Here is a 24504-nt window from a genome sequence, read left to right as displayed (position 1 = left end):
GAAAACATCACTCAACTAGTAAATTGATTTGGAAAGCCACATTTTTGTTTTTAACACATTCTTAAAGCTATCGTAATGACTGGTACTAATTAATTTTATTCGTAATATCTATCAAAAATTATCCCATTATTGAATTCAAAAGCATTCGTAAAAACATCAGATCTGTGAAAACTTAACTGACGCACATTTTTGAAAGTGTATTTGCGCTTGTAGAGCGGTATTTACATAATTTGCTATATGAACAGTATTTGATTTGAATGACTTAAAACGCCAGTTTGAATATATCACAACTGAAAATACTCTTCGACTGTAACATATAATATTTATAAACCGATGTATTTGACTATTTGATTTGATCCTAATTTTATTAAAAATAAAAATATTGGAATATGATTTTTATAATGATTAAATTCTGTTCGACTATCATTGTGCCTCAGTAGAAAGGAGTTGAAATGTGAATAGGTACGTCGCGTCGCCCAGGTGATATATAATGAAAGTTTGAGGGTGTTGCGGCCGTTGGGCACCTACTCTACATGTACGTATGCGGCCAACTCACCCTGCGAAACGTATGGGGGGTGGTTTTTGAATTCACTATAATTTATGTGTTGTCCCAAGCGGCCAACTTCTTTCCCCAGACTGTTGGTTAGCGGTCAGTGGAATTTTCCATTTTTTCCGCATACGGTAAATTGCCCTAAACACCAATTCACATACTATAGAAACAAATTAGGGGAAAATTTACACGAAATGTTCATCTATAATAAAATGCAGTTAAATACATCAGTTAATAAATACATATGTACATCCTGCATATTTGTCAATTTTATCTAGAAGAATTTTGATGTAAACACCATTTAAATGGTTATCCATTTTGTTAAATTACCATATTCAACACTCGCGCCACATACATATACGATAATATATGATAATAGCTACACATATGTATATACAAATGTGTAGCTATTATCTTATATTGATAACAGTTATTAGTTGAAGATAGTTAATGGCCTGGATGGCAAAAAAAAATAGATAATAACCCGATGCATTGTATAAACCAAAGTTTAGAGGCAACCGGAAAATGTCATTAAAAGAAGCAAACTCAATATTGTTGGTAAATGATGAAAATATATGCTTTTCTGACAAAATTACTTATTCACAAGTACATATAAGAAGTAAATTACTAATTAATAGAAACTAAAAGTGAGTCAAAATATGATTATATGTATGTATGTCATAATTATGCATTGAAATTGAATTAAGATTTGATTTTGGAATTCGACTTTGTATTGCATTGAGAGATCGATCGCTTTTTTACCGACTGAAATTCATCCCGAATCAAATGTATTGTTCTATAAAAATATTTGTCAGACACAATGTATTGATTCTCAAAATTCAAATATGTACATATTTTTATTTTCATTAAAGTACTTAGAATTCTTTTCATTTTCTATTGTATATATGTAGTTTGAGATCGTGCGCCTCGTCCCTTTGTCGTCGAGTGGAGACATCGCTCTTTTTTTTTAATAACACCCCTAGGTTCTCTAGGAGGAGGTCGCTTTGATTTGCGACGGAGGCTTTCGCGGCGTCCCTCCCTCAGTAATCAGCGTCTTCATTAACGTTTTCATTATTCGGTGCGGGAGGTCGTACTTCACGCGCGCCGAACGCGCTAATCCCTCGCCCTTAAACGGAACCCTCTTCACGCTTCCCTTTGTTTGCTTCTTTTTGCTATTTTTATTTTTTTTTATTTTCCCACGCTTTTCCGTTTTGCGACGACTCTAAATAAAGTCTCCTTGAAACCACTTCGAATCTTAAAATAAATTACAACAAAAGACGAATTTCTAATTGAGCCATGTATTTTGACAGAAGAAAAACGTCCGTTTAACAAAAAAATTGCAATTTTTTTTTCATTTCTAAATAATTATGATTTTTCGTGCTTTTATACCTACTTGTGTATACATGTAGAACCCAAAATTTTATAACAAACCTTCAAACCAAATGTTTTCGAGGCGGTAACATCTAACATCTAGCCAGTAGCCTTGTTTGTTTAACTTTCCACCCCTACTCGTTTTGTCAGATTTTAATTGCTTAAACGCCTATATCTTAAATTTAAAGCCATATTTGAATAGTGGTGACATAGCATGGTTCTTGCCACTTTGATGAGGAACCGGTTCAACAATGAAATTAGATAAATTTGCAAACTCTAATAGGAAAAGATCGACTTATCATCGAATCACAAATATCGAAGTTGGACCTGCAGTACTACGGAATAAATTATTTTCAATCGAGGTCAACCCAGGGCTTGAATCCAGGAATATCCCGGTGTTTAGCATTAACGCAACCACCGAAATATACTGCTGGCTATATACAATCTGCTATTTATATAACATTACAAATTTAAAATGGATTTCAAACTGCATACGAATGTATCAATAGATTAAAATTTATATTAAATCCGAATAAAATTTTATTTCATTGATTAATTTAATAAAACTAAAATAATATTCTTTCGTAATATTGCCAATTTCGCGGATCTCTCCTTATTCGGCTGTATGTTCAATAAAAGGCTCCCAATTATTAATTATTTTCATGTTGAAGCTTTCATAGTAGTTGGTGCAATGTTTCAACAACATGTATGTATAGGTACATCCATACATGGTAACCTTAATAATGGCACGAAAAATCTACCTATAAAATACTCACGTTCATTACTCAGTTGAGAGGTAACAAATTCACCAGTAAAATATTATTACACACATGCAATTAAAATATCCTTATTATAATTTGTACGTACATACATTCGTACATATCTACATATATTGAGACGTGTGTGTTTCAGGATCTCGGTGGCAAACGTAACGTTTACGAATGGTAATCGCACAGTTATACAAAATTATCTCAAATTACGCGAGTCAGGGGATACGTTCGAGCGATAAATTTTGCACCGAAGGAATTTCATTAAAATTCGGGGTTCAACGTATGATGAAAATCATTAATCAAACCGGAACGAACTGGGGGGCGAGAGAGCCTTTGCTCTCCTGTTTAAGGTCTGTGTCTAAGCAGTTTCCGGTGCGCGGTCCCGTAAGAAATAAAATGACAAATGGGGCGATAACTAGTGTTCGGTCTGAAATGCAATTAATTTGCAAGAAAACAAATGTGCATGCGCGTCATAATTTATCGGAAAACAAATTAAAAACTTTAAAATAGGACTATTTATAGCTATAAATTTAAGATGAAAGCGTATTAATCTATGAAGTTTGATATCCTCTCCATACTACATTTGTAAATTATTTTAGTGAAGCCTTGACTTCTTTACTTACGAGTATATTGGATGGTAGCCTTTTAAATCGAAAATTTTATTAAATATAAAGATCGTAAAATAGAAAAAAATAAAATAAAATAGCATTTACATAACACATACAAAAATTTCAGAAAACTTAGTCAACAATAACAAGCTCTATTTCGTTTCGCCTTAATTTAATGGAATGAATTTAAAGTAATTATTAATTAAAAATATATTATAAGTTGTATATATTATATGTATATTAAATGTTTGTTTGAAATCATTCGAAGAAATCAATACAAAATCACTCAAACTAAAAGAAAAGTAATGTTATATATTATATTATATTCATATAATGGCCCAAATTTGCAATTTCCGAGACATTTTGATCATTTTCTTTTTATACAGGTATACACCCATTTATTTTTATTTTACACAATCTATGGTCAAACATTGGACAAAAGTATAAGTATTATTGAACAAACATCGATTAGATCAATCAATCATAGAGACATATTTTTACTTACCTCTACATACAGTTCTTTTTAATTTGCCAATATTTTGCCAAAAAAGAAATTTTTCCGTGAAATTCAGGTATAAACGAAATATAAATCGATAAACTTCAATATCAATTTGAATATATGTAAGTAAAATTTGACATTTAATCCTATATATGTATGTAAATATGTACATTCGCGGATGTATGTATATACATATAATACAATATATGAAACGCTTGTCCCCCGAAACGATAATAATCGCGTATTTTGAATGGATCGCCTAGGGATTTGAAAACCTTAGGAAATTGAACGAACAGAGGGGTGTTTTTCCCCACCGCATCCACTGTCACCTCTCCCTTTTCTGATCACATAATTTGGAGAGATGGGGGTGGAGCCGGGGGTGGTTTGAAGAAAGTGGCGAACAAAAACTCGCGTCATGATGAATATTCATGCAAACGCGCGGCGAGCACTACAGCCTGTCCTCGGGGCTTCAATCACCGACATCAAAGACACCTGAAAAAATGGAACCTCACCTGTCTCCGCATCTCATCACCCGCTCGTACAACTGACGAAGCTGTCGCTCTCCTACTAACCCATACCATACACCTAAGTTTCGAAATGAAATATATTATAAAAATTGATGTGGAGAATTGCCTACGAACCTATTTGTGTTATTAAAAAGATCAAAAAAATCAACTCGACGCTAAATAAAACGAAATCAATTTATATTTAAGCGCACAAATGTGTCCATCCTTGAGGAAATAAAAATCAAGGGTAGACTATCAACAATTTGCCTGAGATGTGTATATTCTGCATTAGGGTTTGTTTGTTTTATCTGGCAATAATTTTAAAACGGTTCCATACAAAAATTGACAGCACGATAAACCTGTCAAATAACATTACTACTTTCAATTCATTTTAATTAAAAAAAGCTGAGATTCATTCATTTCAATTTACTTTATCTATGTACATTTCAATGAAAATAAACTTTTTCGCTGAATTCCAAGATAATGTATCTTGCATTTTTTACTTTATCTATGTACGTAGTAACAATAGATGTAGTTTTGTGATCATGCGAAAATTCGAACTCGAGATTTTGACTGAATCGATCACTGATCACGTTTTAATGACCTAGAAAAAATATGTGCATGCGTGTATCTGTGTGTCTATGTATTTTGGGGATTTTTCGAACACCATTAGTCCTATCAAACCAATAAATTTAATAAACCGGAAGTGAGATATTTTCCTCTTAGAAAAGTCAAAAATGTTGTAAACACGATTCCTTCCACACCCCTAAACGTATCAAGCTAAAAATTTATATTTGTTTTCTCTATGTACATACTTTGAGCTGAAAAGGTTTTGGTCAGAATTAGTAAACCTGAAGTAGTATTTTTTTTTAAAACAATATTTCATTATTTTATTTTGACCATTTAAATTATTTTTATTTTCTTGATATTTAATGTGATTTTCATTTATAGTGATTTTAAGTTATAAAAAAATTTCGAACAAAATTCGACAACCAGAAGTATAACTTTTGTCTTGTGGAAGTTTCCGTACATTTGCTATCAATTTGCATCGAAAATTTTTTCATAACCGGTATGTGTATATGCATGTTTAATTATCAAATTTTGTTTTGTGACCTACTTTTATTCCTCAAATACATACATAGATAAAGTCATGGGTTGCACCTCCACCTCTCCGTTGTTGACTCCGCTTTCTCCAGACAAATTTGTTTACAATCCTATTATATACATGTAATATAATCCTATTATATATATATATATATACATCTACATATGTTATTCTATATCTATGGATCACACGAATTAACAATGACCTGAAGAAATGTCCTCTGGAAACCACGAGCATGTGCATGGCGTACGATTCAGTGTGTTTGCGCCTTTATTTTTGATTTTTTATTTCTATTTTATGCTTATATGGCTAAAAAAGCTAAACGCTACATGTCCTTAGCTCTCTGCGAATAAAGTCTCAAAGAAAATTAGAAAAAAAATTCAATTTATGAACATCAAAACATTATATTAAAACTACGAAATAAAATTCTAAGAATTTAATTCTAGCATATATTTATTCAATGAAATATTTTCTGCGAGATACAAAATAACAATTTCTGAGAAAAAAGCTATCAAAAATTTTTATAAACACCCATTTCAAACGAAAGCGTGCATACTCGGCGAGGCACCTCAGCACCGCACCGTACAAAATTGTGTTTCGTCCTGGATTGATGTTATTGAGGAGACACAATGTATATTTGATTTTCCTTTGGCGACGCAAAGAAAAATCGACTAGCGCCTCCGTGGAGCTTTTCCACTGCAAATGAAAAATTCCGGTCACATTTGGCTTTTGTTGAGCTTTGATTACCAAGTGCGCCGGCCACCTCGACGCCCCGTGACAAATTGGGACGCCACACTACAATAACCGAAGCTTTTTTTTTGCACGAACAGCTTTCGTCGCGGAAATATGTAGGCGCGGATGAAAGCCGCAGATTGGACCCGCCATAGTGTCTCACACTCGTCGCAAAAATACGCTCATCAAAACTATTTTCACGACTTCAGAAAAATAAATCCTCAAAATACACACACACATTTTTTATAGATCATGAAAACGTGATCAGTAATCGATTCTGAGTTGGAATCAGTCAAAATCTCAAGTTCGAAGTTTCGCATGATCACAAAACTTCATCTATTGTTACTATGTACGTACATAGATAAAGTAAAAATTAAATAAAAAAAACATACCAGTTTATATTCCATTGTTTGTGATACATATGTATGTTACAGTGAAACTGTAATTGTCAGTGAAATTATAATTTCACTAGCGAGATTATAATTTCACTGACTCAAACAGTGAGTACGGATATAACAATAGAATTACAAATTCACTGCTCAATGTCAGTCATTTTTTAATTCGAATGAAAACGTACTACCAACCCTAACAACCTTAATGTTAAATAAACAAAATCAACATTATCTTGACCTAACATATCCTAACATTAAATAAATAAAACCAACCCTAACTGAACCTAACCTTAAATAAATAAAACCAACCTCAATTTAACCTAACCTATCCTTAAACAAATAAATTTTGTCTGCTAAAAGAGACAAATCGAAACAAATACTGGACCACGAGGACAGTGGGAATGGACAGGAGTGGGGTTTCGGGGAGAGAGTGTGACTGCAAGTTCGGCATTCGGAGTGGGGATGGAGAGGAGCGGGGTTGTGACGTGGGGTGGTACGATTTGTATTGGCAATGCTCTATCATTCAACTGGCAAAAATTATAATTTCACTGATAGGGGCCAGTGAAAATATAATTGGTTGTGATTTCACTGAACTATACCCAGTGAAAATGTAACCAGATAAAATTTCACTGAAACGCCAGTGAAATTATAATTTCACTGTGACATATGTAAAGTTAAAAATTAATAAAAATATATGAATATATGGATTGATATATTTTTAGGCAGCTTGGTTTTGTTACCTACTTATGTAATTTCATTGTACTGGGATTTCTGGCAAGATGTGTAGGTACATACATATGTACATATAAGAAGAACAGGCGTATGATAAAATAAGGTCGACGCTATGATTGAGGCCAGATTGTAACGCAGCCTCCGGTGAACGTATGCAGCTATCATACGAGGCTATTCAATTTCACGCTTCACCTATGTGAGATATTTATTATCGGTGGGGGAGGTCCTCGACTATGCATTGCATGAAAGCACTTCAATGGACAATCAGGCTCGTATCGCATACGCGTACATATACGTAATATGATATTTAAAAAAATCGCCATATTTATTATTTTTGGTGAATTCGTGAGAAAAACAATATATTGTGCAGATAGAGGATGCTTGTCGTTCGCTGTGTCTCTCTCTCGTTCTACTTTGTGCGGGGAGGCACGATCTTGGCTAAATTTGTGCTTAGTTGGAGGAACTTACTCGAATGGCGTTGCAGTTTAATTAATTTGCGGAAGACACGTGTCGAACATAATATAATATGTAGCACGAGATAACTAAACGGTGATATGTGCATAGTTTAAAGCTATTAACCATCTGTGTAAACTTTTCTTTGATAGACATTCAAGCATTAAGTTTTATATATTTGTATATATGTACATATGTATAACATATTCAAAGTGGCCAATTTTGTACATATTTTATTCTTACATACATGTATACCAGGAAGGCTTGACAGGAGGACCCCAATGCGCCTTCCAGGCTAATTAATTACAAACAATGCAGCATTTTATTATTACATAAATCACTGTATTTCCAGAAGCTGAAGGACACGAAATAACAATTAATTAATTAATTAATTACAGAATTAATCCATTGAGACATGTATGAATTTTAGATTTGTACATACAATAAATACAGAAGATTTGTGACAATAGGAAAGATGATTTTTTGCCAACTTCAAGGAACCGTTTCAACAATGATCAGATAAAATTGACAAACTCTGATAAGAAACGATCGATTTGGAGTCACAAATACCCCCAAATCTAACCAGCAGTATAGCAGATCGAACCCAGTGATCACTTGGTGCTAAATATATTCGCTACCATTAAGCCACACTGCTGGCTGATATATACTACATTAAAATTGGCAAAATCTGATAAGAGACGTTGACCTGGAGCCACTATTCGAGGTCTGGCCAGCATCACTGGATCAGGGCTCGAACTGTTGACTCATCAGCTGTTAACATTATACGCTAACCATTGAGCTATGTTTCTGTTCATATATAATACATATGTATGTACATACAAACAAATTTCGTTGATAGACACAAATCATTCCAATGACCGCGCGCCACTGATACATACATACATACATATATAATACTACATAAATCAGGTGGATTGTTATATTATAGAGAAAATACATAGATTGACGAATCAAATAGTAAAATTTATTAACAGCTGAAGATTTTATTGAGCAATATAATAAAATTCGTACAAGACCAGCCCTTCTAGAAAAGACAAATTGGCGGGTTTGGAAGTTATGTATATTTAAAAATTTTATTGTTACTGAATATTTTTTAACATTTGAACATATGTTATTATACTTCAAACATTGCCTTTGATTTTTAAAGTACTGAAAATATTTCTTGTTATTTAATTATCATTTTAATTAACGTGTAATTGTCGTTAATTCATCACTGCTGGCTTGCGGACCGCTTGTTGCGCACATGTTATGATTGCGGCCACATATTCAGTCTGACTTACGTTTTCCTCGTGTTTTCCTTTGCGGGAAAACAGCAGGTGCCGGCGGCGATAGTGGAAAACTAGCGGCGGAAAACCCGCAAAGGGATAGATAACACGAGCGATGCATCGATTTTCTCATTAAAAAATGACCGAAACGAACGCGAACAAGTCGACCTTAACCTTTTCGGAATCGTGTCCCCCAATTCACTCAATTTGAACCCGTGACACGAGTTCAATATTTAATTGCCATTACAATTAATATTTAATTTTGGAAAGTGACACATCAATCTATAAATATACATATAAATAAATATTTTTGTATTATTTGAAACAGAAAAAAATGTACGATTATATTTAATCTAAATTGACGGATGGATCGTTGACCCAAAATGTATCGATTAAAAGTCAATTGACATCAAAAATAATTGAGGTATTTAACATTTCGCTAAAATTTTAATTTCCGTCCAGATATTACTGTCATTTTCCGAGAGCCACCATTAAATATGCACGCTAGTCCACACGTGAACCGATCGTTTCGACATCGAAATGACAAATTTGATTTTGATAATGATCAATCAGCGGCTGACAATTAACCGGATTAAAATTTAACAGGATTTCCGGTGGTAGGGTGGTATACGGTCGAACTTGTTCATCAATATTGCATGACACTGTATCACTAATGTCCACTGGACTGTGTCATTCACTTACTTTTTTATTTTATATTTTTCACACTATAAATAATACTCTCAGCCTCAACTTTTATTTTCCAATAAAAATTCACATGGTAAATACATTCATATGTACATAAATAAATCGAGATTCATATTATTTCCCTGCAAAGTACATATATGTCTTTACGTGTATAATACCTATAAATATCGACACTATTCAAATTCAATTTAAGTCAAATTTTAATTAACGGCTCGATCTAGGCGTATGTTTGGGTGTGTAAACGTAAAAATGACAAGTTGACCAGTTAATTATGACGAATGCTCACTAATTCCAGTTGAATATCGCGTTTGAACGTAAAGTCCGTCGCATACATCACCACTCAAAGGAAATAGTAATACAATATGGCATAATCTATGTATATAATACGAAAAAAATTGAAAACGTGGTAAAAATTGCATTTTTTAACAGGTACATATATGTATGTACATGTATATATATATATATATATATATATATATATATATATATATATATATATATATATATATATATATATATATATATATATATATATATATATATATATATATATATATATATATATATATTTAATGTTTTGGAGAAATTTCTCTAGATTAAAAAAGTGAACTTTCGCCACTTACAAATATGTATGTACATATAACGGATCAAATGTTTTCTTCCATTATGAGTTTAATTGCTCATAATGGAAGAAAAGCTGAAAATCTCGTGGACTTGACAATCCGACATCAATACAGAAGACAATCTAATGATAAAAACAAATAAAGACTTGGAGATACAGAACAAATTTAATATAATATAAACGTGACAAACAAATCAAATATTATCATTAGACATGCATATTAACAAAAAAATCAAATATTATCATTAGACATATTTAACGAGCGTGTACGGGGTTGATATTTCACCAGAGTTTTTCCTCTACAATTCAACCCTTGTTTGTACAGGGCTGCCAGCGATTACACATGGGGTAACACACGACGATACAAATGTGTACCTAAGCGCGTGGCCAGGTGCTCTAAATTACAGCCATTTGTTAATGGTTTTAAGCGCGAACGCCTAACCGTTTCACCACCTGAATGTATCGATAACACAAAAGCGTAACGGAATTTTTTCACACGATTGATAAATCGCCCAATATCACTCACATCATATCCACCAATACCATATACATATAAAATACACGTAAATATACATCTGTATGTATGTATATCGACGTTCTTTGAAGGCATACCCTGGTGGTTCATCCTCTCCCATTCTACTGCTTCCCCCTCCCCACACAACTGTTGGGAATTCCTTTAAGATTAGGTTCGCTTTTGTGCGGGGACCAGAAGCCACTTTATTGAAAAACATCGAGACGGGAATGGGCTGTAGGATAAAAACTATTTCCATAGCTTTATTTTATAGCAGGCGTGCTTGATGGCAATATTATTGCCGCGCATATTAAAAAACACACACACAAGTACATTTTGTAGGAAATTCAGGTGATCTCATCCTGAATAATCTATTTTTGCATATAAAAATGCTAGCTCTTTTAAAATTTTATGTACACATGTGACATCAAACATAATATCAGCGTTTCTACTTCCTCTGAGTATTAGAAAAAAATATATATTAAATAACATTTTAATATAATACGTCTGACAATGGTGTGAAAATATTTTAGTATCAAATGTTCTGAAAGCTTTGATGAAATGAAATAAATACATCAGGAAAGAATGTTAAACGTTTGAAAGTTGTTTTTAACATTGTGACTGCATACTTTGACAAACTATTTTCCAATTTTGTTTTGCTGGACTATTTCAAATGGGTGAAACTTTTCCGTTTGAAAAACGGTAATAAGATTTCACATGCGGGGGTCCTCTGTAATAACGGTGCTCTTCAAAGTGTACCTGCACACGTTTGCTACCCAATTGCAATATAAAACTAGCACGAAAACGAAAAATATATTTTTCAGTCGTACAAACAAATTGATGTAAATTCATCGCTGAACAAATCTGCAATGGGGATTTTCACGGTAAGTACATACATATATGTATACATATATACATTTTAATTACGTTGTATCGAACGTGTATAGGGCTACTTATCAAATATAGGCAAGCTTTGCACGCTCTGTCTTAAAATATATATTGCAGGTAACTAATTTAAATTTTCGTATGAAGGAAACAGGAAGGAGGAATGTGGCGCTCGGATAAAATACAGCTCTACTGTATTGTAAAAAGTGCTTGCTCAATATATTTTAATTCTTTACTAGTTTACCGGGCATCGATATCATAAAACAACACAATCAAAATTATAATAAAACCACTCAACTCCAAATATGATATTGAAACTCAATCCTATATATGTATCTGCACTGTAAATTTTAATCAATTTTATCTAAAACCATGAATTTAAATTCATATTTTCATAAACAGCTACAAATAATATTAAATTTGGGCTATCTAATAATTTAAAGAAAATTATTTAATATCCTAAAAATATGTACACATTTTTTTGTAAAACAATACATTTTTCAACGAAGCTATTCTGAACAAATGGTTTAAAATTTAAATATTACATTTGTATGAAAATTATTAAATCATCCAACCATTTTAGCGTTAATTTTAATCGTAAAATTATTAAATACTACTTGTTTTACCCGGCTTCGCTCGGTATTTGTAATATAAAAAGCTTAAACATGGCAAAACAATCTAATAGTGAATATTCATTTGTTTCTTTATTAAATTTATTTGAATCGAAAAAAAATAATATTCAACGATATCGATATCTTTGTCATAGAAACTTTGATTTGTTTCCGATGTTCCCAACAAACCTTATATACATACATAGTTACATAGTTACATACAAAGTCTCTTTCGAAATTATATATTAGAAGATGAAGCTAAAAACCTAGCAATACTTTTAAAAGGCAACAAATTACATGGTCAATATTTTTTCAATATTTTTCAATAAAATGTGATTATAGTATACTTAGATAAAATGAAACTTATAAAAACCTTGTAAAAAACAGTTTGAATTATTTTTTTGACAAATAGACCAGCAAATTCAGTGGCCGATAATAGAACTTGCTGATCATCTATTCACTGACCAAATCAAATAAAGCCTAAATTAATACAGGTCCAATAAAAATTGACAATTTCACCAAAAAATACGTCTTTATCTTTTAGCTTAAAATTTACAAATGTATATAATATTTTTGTTTTCAATGGTTTTTATTAAGCCATATTATTCTTGTATTTATTTTTACTACATATATTTTTATTACAGGTGCCATGACAGGAATTATATGACAAAGGTTAGATCAATACACACATTTTTTTAGATCATTTTATACATAAGTAATGTATATATAGAAAACAATAGAGACATCTATGGTACAACCAACAAAATTTTGATATACATATAGCAAATTTTCGAAAAATAAATTATTGCAAAGTATATAGGTAGCATATTATCATTAGAATCAACAAATTTGAGATGATAGAAGCTCGAATTTGCGAGAAACTGGTTGGAGGATACCGATTTATTCGATTCGTCAAAACAATTTAGCTAGATTAATCGGAAAATTCTAGCAGGAGACGACCGATCTAATCTTTTAACAACTAGCGAAATATCGCCAGCAGCGTATTTGAACCCACGACCTCTCTACTGGTAAGCGATATCTCTTAAAGTAAGCTACACCCCTTACAGTAAGCTATGTACAATGTGGCTAGTTATATTTATATATTATAAAAACCACTCATATTACGATTCATTTCTAATCACTACAAAGCCTTGCAGTCATCCAAAGGAATATAGAAATACTGTAATGTGTTAGAAGCGTATCATAAATTTAAAATTGGATATAACGAATGAAGGTGTTACATCCCATCGAGCGATTCGGGTGAGTTATTCTTCGGGAAAATTCGCGAATTTCCCGGGGAAGAGCTACGGTTAGTCTGCGTATCGGCCGTAACCCAGGGCCGTTTTATTAAAGGGAAATGTGTCTTGGCCGTAAGCACGAAAGAATTTTCCACAAATTTATTGTTACCAATAATGATTCGGGCAGCTTCTCAGACCAGATATCTTTTGTGGTTCAGCAGTGTGGTCTATAGGGGTGGGCCACCACACTCAACAAAGAGGCTGCTCCCGCCTAGACTTAAACGCTTTATGGGGCCCTAGAAATGCCTTAGAGGGGCACTTCCACGACGATCACCTGCCCCGACGTCAATGGATGTGCCTACGTTCAAAGAATAATGATTGCGGCCCGATCTTTATTGAAAACGCTTGGTTTATGTGTCCGACCGCATTCAAGTGAAATATTTTAACTACCAATGTAATGCCATCACTAACCGATCCGTTTGAAATTCATTTCAAATAAAATATCACACGCATAATATATAATAATATAATATAATATATACCGTAAAAAAGTCGACAGTGAAAAAGTCGAAAATGTTCGTTTACCATGCATATGTACATATGAAAAACGGTTTGTATATATGTACTATATCAGTGGCGTGTGGTAAAAGTCTCTCTCCCCCCCGTCGTACATCCTCAATTAATTTTCGCGAGCAGGATACAACAGGAACAAGAGGAACAGGCTTTTCCTCCCGCATCCTGCGCGCGCACATTAAACAAGGTTGTATGACAAAAAGAGAGATAATCTCACCGCATGCCACTGATATATATTATATAATATATACATACATAGTACCGTTTACCATGCACCCTTTTTTTTTTTTTTGATCTTTCGATTTTTGATCTTTGCCTTCCGATATTTGTTTTTTCGACCTTTTCACTTTCGGTGCCATGAGGTAGACCCATATATGCACACATGGCCGTATGGCTCAGTGGTAGCGTGTATGTTTAGCACCAAGTGATTATTGGGTTCAAGCCCACTATACTACTGGTCAGACTTCCGTGTTCGTGAGTCCAAGTCGATCTTTCATCTTCTCGAAATACAGTGATTGATATAATAAAAATGCTGCATTGTTTGTAATTAATTATCCAGGAAGGCGTATTGGGGTCTTCCTGACAAGCCTTCTTGGTATATATCTATGTAAAATAAAATAAAAAATAAAAATAAAATAAAATATAATATATATGTATGTAAATACCTCACTCTCGAATCACGCCGTCATAAAAAGCAAACAAGAACGATATTGCAAAATGTGTTAATGTGCTAGTGGTTTGGCATTAGCGAGTTATTATTTTAATGGTGTGTACGAATTTAGGTACGAACCGCGCGTAATAACGAGTTCGGCCATATTTCACATTTAAATTCGTAAAAGTGAACTCGGCCATTTTTAATCAGATTTCATAGGATTTACATAGACGCAATTTGCATGTAAAATACATACCAGAGCGATGCAGAAAATTCGACACACACATATAGGTAAATCATATAAAATATATGTATGTATAAATATGCACATGCGATTGAATTGCACATCTGACGCGTCCGCAATGCTTTTCATACGGTAAATCTACTTCCGCTTCCGGTTCACTGATTAAATATTGTTTTTGTGGTATTTTCGAATGAATGGCCTATAAAAATATATGAGATTTAAGCATTCAATTTCGAAGATTATTTTATTGGTTATAAACAACACACCTGTCAATTTTAGCAATACTAACAAGATTTTATTCAAATAAAGAGTTTTCACAGTTACCGCCAACGTGGACTTTAATATTAATAAAATGCAAAATCATTTTCGCAAAATTGTTTCTTGTTAGAGTTCGCCAATTTAACTGACTTTCGATGAAACGGTTCCCACAAATTGGTATCTCCTTTCCTATCTCGCCAAAGTTCGAGTTATTCAGCATCTAGATTTTTCGCTGATTGCTATAAGTGCTGCAAATTTATCCATATACATATACATATATTTCTGTGGATGTCGATTGTATTAGCCTTATATGTACAATGATTATAATACTTCTGTACAATTTTTAACCATAGATGTCGTAATAATTTCGTATTTATAATTGATAATCCTCGATCTGTATAGTACGCTCATCGCATTGGAGCTATCTGTAATGCACGAGTGTGCGTGATTGATTAAAATAAAACATATTAAGTCGTTTAATGTGCGATCTCCTTCTTTCTAATTTTCAAAATGCTGAGTATAGTAGTCATTTCTATCATCTGCTATCTGCATTAACTCCTCCCGGTCTTGTGGTAAGCTAAAAGCAGGACTTAAGGACAATTCCGTCAATTTTATAATTTGATCTGACCATCTTATTTGAGACCTTCTTCTGTCTAGCGTTCCGGTGACTAACAGCTTCTCTAGATTCTCCACATCCTTCCTGGTTATATGGTCAAAGTAAGAAAGAATCCTTTTTCTATATATTGTGGATTATCCCTGAAACTGCCAGCTCTTTGAGGCCGGAGATGTTCGTGCGTTTTAAGCGGTGCACGGAATGCTCAGCATCCGCCTCCAGCACCACATTTCTTTTTTAGCGTCCATGTCACGATTCCATACATACAATGCAATGGAGATTACTAGAAATCGCAAGAGACGGTTTTCGTTTTTTAACTGATTTCGTTTTTGCCATTAATAATATGGTATATGAATAATGAAAAATTAAAATTTTATATTTAGACCTAATAATTTTTATTGTGACGTTTAGAATAACCTTAGCCAGCAGTATAGCTCGGTGATTCGTTAATACTAACCATCGAGAGGTTGCCGGGTTCAAGCTGCTAGTCAGACTTTGATATTTGTGACTCCAAGTCGTTCGTTTCATTGTTGAAACCGTTCTTCATCAAATTGGCAAAACCATCCTATCTACTGTCACCACTACGCCAAATTTATAATATATAAATTTAAAGAAGCATAGGTTTAATACAATAGGGGTCACTCGCATACTATAGAGGTAAAACCCGCAATATGGTATCATATTAAAAAAAAAACAAAATTAAATATTTATGAGCCTTTAAAACATGAAACAAATAAGTATGGAAGGTTTTGTGTTTGGCATAACGAGAAAAGACTGGAAACGGAAACGGAATACTTGGGTGAGAAGTATGACAAGGGTAGTGGACATAGATCTAGAATATACTAGATCCGCCCTCACGTGTTATACTTGTCTCTCTTTTGGCGCATGCAAAATACATGGCGCATGCACAGTTTCTCTTAGTATGTAGGTAGGTAGGTACCGCTGCGTCGTAGGGAAAAAAACCCAACTTCCCCGGTAGTTAAACCCCCCGCACCCCTCAGTTAGTGAAGACAAGATCTCCGACCAAAATAACACGTCTGGTCCCATCTAGTGTATTATACATCAATGATAGTGGATATTATTGGATAGAGTAAAGAAATTGGAATGGCAATTAGCAGGCCACGTGGCTAGAAGAATGGTCAAAAGGTGGACAAAATAAGTGCTAGAACGGAACCCGAGATAATTCAAAAGGGTAAAAGGAAGACCACAGGAAAGATAGGTAGACTAAATTAGGAAAATGTGTGGGATAAGATGGTCGAGAGTTGTGCAAAACAGAGATGAGTGGAAGCGTGTTGGATAGGCCTTCATCCAGCAGAGAATGGTGAATGACTGTAGATGATGAGGAAAACATGAAACAATTTGAACTATCAGATCGACCTTTATTTTATCAAATACTTTTTACATCACATTTATTACGCTTTTCACAATATAAAGCAAAGTTTCACAACGAAGTGGATACGTAATATTTCTACCAAAGAACATGAAAACGTTATATTTGATATACATAATATGTTTATATAGGTATATCATACGTCATAATTAGAATCACAGTGAAACACCAACGACGCTCGAAACGAAGCGTCTACATAAAAAAAAATTTGATGAAACGATTCAATTGCAAAAGTGCGTTAAAATTATGAAGGCCTACATTAAATACTAATTGAAATTTATATGGTAGCTCGCACCCCGATTGTGAGGCCAAGCCCGGTCGCTTGACCCGAGGGCCCTCACCTAACGGACGTCCCGTGGGAAATCAGCGCTCAGGTACCGGTGGATACGGGCCAAAGGGAGGGAATGGACCACTTGGTGAGGGGTGCAGAGGGTGCAGCGGCCACTGTCGTCAACCACTTGGCGAACCGCACAGCGCGACCGCTAACCTTCCAACACTGAAAGAGATTAAGCGCCACCGCAACTGGGACGGTCGTACATTCTTAATTACACCTGAACCTTCAATCATACATATATCTATTTACGTATAATGCGTTCGGGGCGAAACAATTAGACGACCAGAATGGTTCAAAAACCACTGGCTAAATAAAACCAAAGATCAAATGAGATCTAATTAACATCAACATATTGTCTGGAAATTTTGAAAAGGTTTGGTTACAACAGAATTGGGCGCAAAAGTTGAATCTGAGAAATGTTCCCATTGTAGCGATCTGTGAAACCTATTGCCGCGTGGACGTATAGGGGAGTTTCCGAGAAAATAATGAAAGTCGCAGCCAGGTGCTTATGGTACATATGCAGTTTTTCTTCTTGATCCGTCGACCTTCCAGCTCCCAATGACATACGGACAAAAACCGAAAAAAAATATTTATACTCAAATGGTACTCTCCGCACAGATAGATCATTGGTCGATGGGTCACGAGACCTTATCGGCTGTTGTATACAGCTTGTTCATACGCTTTTTTGGCGTGAACGCTAGATCAGACGATTAGCGATGGTAAACCAGTTAATGAGTGCCACTCACCTAATCTCTCGTTTCAGAGATGATGCTTGCCTGATTTGATAGCGTGCGATTTCTTCATGATTTCATTTGGTCAAACATTTATCTATAGCATATATGTATAATAAGAACCCAAAATTCGTCAATCGAAAGCGTTAAAATCAATGTTTGTCTGTTAGTCTGTCACGTATGCGTTCCTATACCATTCAACGAATTGCAACAAAACATGCAGGAGTTATTGTGTGTATGTCCACAATGGTTTCTATAAAAAAAATCGCACAAAACCGGGAAACGAAACAGGAAAAACGGGAATGAGTGGCATTGCAATGGCAACGCAATAATTATAAATGTTCTCGCGTCTCCACCTGCATTGTTAGGGTAAAATAAACAAACAATTGAATAATTTCAAATGTGGTTACTGCCTGCGTTTTCCGACAAACTATAATTACTGTAATAACGGGAAAGGGAACGGGAAAAGGAACGGGAACTTGAATGGGAATGGCAGTATATGTAGTATAAACAATTATATGTGCTTCAAAAATTATATTATGAGCAGTTTATTTTATTTTAAAATATAAATCTACTTATTTAAGTTTTTAAAGCGGAAAATTTCAATAAGATTTCTTCTCCCAGATGAATTATTCTGAATACTGAGTTTAAAAATAATCTACAAATCATACGCACAACGACAAAATATTTTTGTTGCCAAATATGGAACACAAGTGATATTTTCCGCGAAACTTGTTGCTTCATTAGTATTTCCACCACCGGGGGGGATTGAGACCGAGCAGCCAAAAAGCACTTTTCATTATTTACGCTCATTTTCCGGAATAAAAACAGCATCCGGGCGGTGGCGGGGAGTGGGCGGCAGAGGCGAACGGGAGTCGGTCGAGCGAGCGTTCTCCGCTGATTTCCCAGATGAGATGTCAATGGGGAGAAAGTATTGAAAGTATCTTGCCCAACAATAACAATGATAGCGCGAAAACAACACAAGAATAATATCACAATAAGGCACACGGTTTTTTGTTATAGGGCGACCATCGCCGCGGTGGGATTTCACTCATAATTGAACGTAAAAAGTTAATTTCGCCAACGTATGTACATATGTATGTACATACATAGTATGTACATGTGTTGGGTTTCACGTCCCGGCTTTAATCTGTCGACGCGCTTATTGGACAATTTAAATTTTAAATCGGTTGACGCGTTGTGAAGAGCAATTTTATTTTTTCCGTGTTCGACCGAAAATAAACCGGTCAACCATTGAAAATTTGCGGAAAAATCGACTGCGGAAATCGAATCCTAATATTCTATTCGATTTAGAACTATTAAAAAAACAGTTTTTAAGCAATGTAAATAAATTTTTTTATATATAATTAAAATACGTAGTTTTTCCAAGTGTAACTAATTAAGTACAAAAAATATTTATCACATACCTAATCTACATACATATCTACATTCAATAATCTGTAAACTATACATTTATACTGCATTTACCCATGATCCCATTAATGGTTGCCCCTGAGTGACACCTACATATTTGAAACATGTACATATATAAATTTATAGATTACTAGCTGTTTCACCCGGTTTCGCTCTGTATTTGTAATATAAACAGCGTAAACATGTCGAATCTAATAGTAAATATTCATTTATTTTTTTAATATATTTATTTGAATCTAAAAATATATAATATTCGACCAATTGAATTGTCGTCAACCAAACCAATTGTTCTTAACCAAAGATACTTACATACATACATACATAAGTCTCTTTCCAAATTATATATTAGATACATTTGAAATCATATTCAAATAGTGGTGACAAATAGCAAGGTTAGTACAAATAGTATGGATGGTTTTGCTAATTTGATGAGGAAGCTTTCAACAATGAAATCAGATAACAAAATCTGAAAAAATATCTGATAAACTCTGGAAAACTGATGGGAAAATCACAAATATCCAGTCTGACCAGCAGCACTGCAGAAATATTTCCGAATGGATTATTTTAAATCGAGATCAGCTATGGGCTTGAACCGAGGAACCTCTCGGTTATAGCAATAAAGCAACCACCGGTAGTGCTGCTGGTTATGATCTACATAAAACTACATGGTCTAAATAATAATATAAAGATAAACTGGCAGCTGAATTCTAGATATAATAATTGAAAATCTTTTGTCAATGTTATGAGAAAGGCACGACGTACTCACTCATTCAGCAATGCAGTTTATTTTTAAACTAGAATTTCGAAGAAATCTATTTCATTTTCTGCAAATATCACTTTGACTCGATCCACTTTGTATGAAAACAAAGTTTATCCAGGTTGTGATTCGAGTGCAAGTAAAATCCCATTGTATTTCAATTCCTCACCATTCTACTACATATCTCACTGCAGGATATCTACAAACATATGTAGTCTAGTATGTGACTTGATTTACCATGAGCTTACTATGTACAGTACGTAAAATGAATAAATAAATACAACATTACATCAACAAGTTAATTAATTATCCGTCTCATAGTGTATGTAACTTTGACTGTAAATTTTCGTCAGAAAATAATACATTCGATTTCATAGTAAAATTAAAATGCAGATTCCTTGATAAATTGCAAGGGCTTTTCCTGCAATAGAATCTCCCATAGTGTAGAAAATTTATTTGAAACCCTGTATGCTTGTACCTATGTACATCGGTTTCAAATGGTGCAATACAGGTGAGCCAAAGGAAAGTACAGTGAGACTACATAGATCATACTCAAAATATTACAAATTTATTGCAATTACTAAAATAATCAGTTTATACTCATTATAATAATAATCAACAAGTAATTAATTTAATTATATTTGAATAAATAAAATGAATTGTAATTGAAATGTTATCATATTATAGTGGTGTAAATTCATTGTGATGTTTCACGTTGTAAATTTATAATAGACGTTTATTTACGGAAATTTTATTTCACCAAAAGATATATGTGTATGTATGTATTATATGTTCAGTTGCAATTTATCATAGGACGTGGGACAAAAGATTTTATAATGGCGAAGTTTCGCATTTAAGAGCGGCCGGGACGTTAAATTCCGTCCGCGGATATCGAGAGGCTGCTCCTTGGTGCTTTTATGCGTTTCGTTCGGAGCTTTTATGTGTTCGCGGTGTACAGGTGCAGTTAACGTCATACCACATTGCATTTGAATAATAAAGGGTCCACGCCATAGCCTTACAAAGCTCCCATTAGGGCTCTTGCCAATTCGACAAAACGATTTAAGTCCCGATCCAAGGCAATAATCAGCGTCTTTGATGGATGGCGTCCACTAACCACAACGGTACGAACGCTTTGAATTAGATATATTATATTTATGAATTTATCACACCAATACACGTGCACAACAGTAGGAAATATATTATATTTCAGAATCTTATCTAAAATACATATCACCTGATAATCTTTAATAAATGTAAACCTATGTACATATATAAATATAAGTTTTATTCAAATAACATTAATTAGGCTTTTTAGTCTATGAAAAATTATCGTACGAAGGAAGTTTCTAATTTCGGATATTTTTGTTTCATCTATGTATGTATGTACGTAGTAACAATATATGAAGTTTTGTGATCATTCGAAAATTTGAACTCGAGATTTTGACTGATTCGAACTGAGAATCGATCACTGATCACGTTTTCATGATCTAGAAAAAATGTGTGTGTGGGTTTGTGTATTTTGGGGATTTTTTGAACACCGTTAGTCATATCGAACTGAAACTTAGTATCGGTTACTAAAATTCTTATCGATACGATGTAATTTTTTTCAAATTTTTAAGTTGACCGGAAATGGTACCTCCCCTTATAGGTGTCCTCTTTTTTAAAGTTTTTGAATTCAATTATCTCCCAAACCGCTAACTGAATCGGACCGAACAAGTACCCACCACTTGTTCCATTTTATTAGCTTAAAAATGAAGCTTGATATTTTGAATTTGGTTATATAAAACGTAGCGTAACATAAATTTACAACTTTTTTGAAAACTTTCATTCGAATTTTACTACCATCATGTTGAATGGTAAACAATAGCATTCGAATTTAGTCAACTTTACGTCGGCTAGTGATGCGGCGACAGCACACAGATGGGGATGAGTGGGTCGGTTTGACTGGTGAGTTTGCATATGTTCATAAATAATGTTCCCGGCCACCCGCCAGCGCACCATCATCCCTACTTAATTAGAAGTTAATCTTGGATGCGGTGTGCGAAAAGGGATTTGGGATTAAGCCGGGCGAGGGGAAGCGCGTGGGGGTGGAAAAGCATGGAGGGTTGGTGCGGTAGCCCAACCATCGAGCAGGTAACTAAATATTTTATACGCGAGCGCACTGGCACCACCCCCCATCCCTACCCCCCACCCACTGGTTAATGACAATAACATTAATGGAAAGGACAATATGCTAATATCCTTCGCAAACCTTTACTGAGCATGCATTAATAAACGCGGCTCGTGCGGGAGCTTTCTTGGTCGGGTCCGGTAGAGCTTTTCCGAATGGAAAACTCGTTTACGGGGCGCCGTTAAGTGTCCATTAAACACCCATGATTTCAACCGTGAAAAACCCTATTAAAAAGTGACATATGAAAACTTTCGCTTTTTGATTCATATTATGTAAGTATTTGACGTCAATCGAATGTTTATATTTTAATATATCAATAAGTGAATACATAAAATATATTGTAAAACGTGTCGTACATATTATATATGCAATCGTAACATACATATATCAAATATACGTAAGTATAATATATAATATTTACATATGTACAGGTATGTAAGGTATGTATGTATATCCAAAAAAATCGAATAAAAGTAAAACTTTACCAACTAACTCAATTCCTCAGAGAGCAGCATACAACTTTTCCTTTGAATTTCAAATTATGAAAATGAAATAAATAATAAAAGTGAAAAAAGAATAGATAGGAAATAGATTGATACTTCACTCGAGATGTTTTTCAATGAATATTTCTCCTCGGCAACGTTGCGCCCACCGGAAACTTTACGTCACAACCGGAGAAATTTCGCAATCAAAGTTTCCAAATGGCGCCGATTTTCCATCTTTCGTTTCAGTGCTTTCTTTGGGTAAACGAACGACTTAGCGTTACCACCTTTTTACGACTCGCGTATCGTCACGCTAAATTGCACCACACATTTCAATCAACCACAGTCAAATACAGATATATGTAGATAACAAGCAAAACTTTCTATTACGTATGAATAGTTTTACAAACAAATATTTTTGTCTGTGAATTATATTACCAAATTCAAGTGGTCCACATAACCAAAATCTAATCCTAATAAATTTAGTGCAAAGTACTATTTTGTAACTATAAAGATAATATAAATATGTAGTTCACAAAGGATAAATAGTGGTAACTAAGAAAGATACCAAAAAAGCAGTCAAAACTATCATAACCAACCCGTTATTATTAATATTATATTAATCGGAAGATCTGAATTAACCTGGCTAGGTTATTTTTATACACAGGTCAATTATAGAAAGATCAACCAATATAATCAATCCATAAGCTAAGTTGTGCTAGTTTTTATTGGTTGATTTCATGAAACTACTTAAAAAGTTAAATGAAAAAAACTGGATACAGAAGGTTTGCCATTTAAATTTATTTTATAGCAACACTCCAGTTTGTGTGGGTGTGTGTGAAATTAAACATAAAATCAAACGTGTATCAAGCTAACAGCACATCTTGGTTGTCGCGTTAATGCTAACCATCGACAGGTTGCTGGATTAAATCCCGTAGATAGACCTAATAATAATTAGTATAATTTATTTTGAGTATTTCTATAGTGCTGCTGGTCAGACTTGGATATTTATGACTATATGTCGATTGTTCCTATCAGAGTTTGCCAATTTATCTGACTTACTAAAACGGTTCCTCATAATATTGACAAAAAAACATCCTACCCACTATGTACATATGCCACCACTATTTGAACATGATTTCAAAATTTTATAATCTATAAACTTATATATATACAAGTTTTATACCATACATAACCGAAAATGGCATCGTGGAAAAAATATAGAATTCACAAAAAAATATTATATACATATATACATACATACCTATAAAAAAAATAAAATAATATATA

Source organism: Arctopsyche grandis, chromosome 8 (genome assembly GCF_051622035.1).
Source record: "Arctopsyche grandis isolate Sample6627 chromosome 8, ASM5162203v2, whole genome shotgun sequence".
Classification (NCBI taxonomy): Eukaryota; Metazoa; Arthropoda; class Insecta; order Trichoptera; family Hydropsychidae; genus Arctopsyche; species Arctopsyche grandis.
The sequence above is the reverse complement of the archived record's forward strand: the minus strand, read 5'-3'. Positions refer to the sequence as shown.